This window comes from Egretta garzetta, unplaced genomic scaffold, assembly GCF_000687185.1.
Source record: "Egretta garzetta isolate BGI_Z169 unplaced genomic scaffold, ASM68718v1 scaffold890, whole genome shotgun sequence".
NCBI lineage: Eukaryota > Metazoa > Chordata > Aves > Pelecaniformes > Ardeidae > Egretta > Egretta garzetta.
Window position 1 is genome coordinate 134184 of NW_009258295.1, and position 1248 is coordinate 135431.

Below are 1248 nucleotides of genomic sequence, written 5' to 3' on the forward strand. Positions count from 1 at the left end.
TCTGCACTTCCAAGAGGCACCAGGAAGGGAATGAACAGGTTAGAGATGTCACGGACACAGCAGTACAAAAGTCTACCACGCTGATGTCAACTACATTTTCAGTGTTGACTGTGTGGCAGCTCCTATGAATCGGCCTGATTCACCAGCACCTGTACAGCGAGGTTCTACACTGCTGTCCACCATCAGGGAATGGAGTTGCTTTCCATTGTGGGATCTCTAACATGTCTCACTTTTACAAGGTATTTTTGCTGGGAATGGCTCAGGCATTTGACTTATTGAAATTAATGTTTCTCTTTCTAGACTTTTCTCCTCCATGCACCACATGGGGAGGCATGGTCCTGCATCCAGGGACACCACTGAAGTTATGCGGCCCCTCCATGCAGATGGAAGTAGCTTCCATCCTGGCTGCCCCTCCCTGTACCTCTGCTTGGATCCTCAGACAACTGAGAGCAACTTCCAGGCTGGACTTTTTACCGCTTGGCCGTAAGTGACACCGCACAGCCACCGCTGGGCACTCACTTCACTCTGTGAACTGCAAACCACTGTAGTCCCACCTACAGGGCTGCTTGCAACTGTGCACCACTGCTTAACCCGCCGGTGCAGTGCCAGCACCAAGCACAGCAGCACAGGCCATTCCTGCAGCAGCCCCGTGCACCCCCCATATCCCACTCCCCAATCCCCACTCCTCCATATCCCTATTACCCACTCCCCCATATCCCACTCCCCATATCCCAATCCCTCATATCCCCATATCCTGCTCCCCCATATCCCCATTACCCACTCCCCCACATCCCACTCCCCACTCGTCCATATCCCCATTATCCACTCCCCTGTATCTCCATATCCCACTCCCCACATCCCAAACCCAACTCCTCCATCCCCACTCCCCCATATCCCACTCCTCAAATCCCAATCCCAACTCCTCCATATCCCACTCCCAACTCCCCACATCCCACTCCCCATATCCCAATCCCAACTCCTCCATCCCCACTCCCCCATATCCCACTCCTCAAATCCCAATCCCAACTCCTCCATATCTACCTTTAGAGATCCCACTCCCCATATCCCACTCCCAACTCCCCATATCCCACTCCCCCATGTCCCAATCCCAACTCCTCCATCCCCACTCCTCCATCCCCCACTCCCCATATCCCAACTCCCCAATCCCAACTTCCTATATCCCAACTCCCCATATCCCCACTCCCCATATCCCCACTCCCCATCCAGCCCTGGCGGACCCTTCTCCTC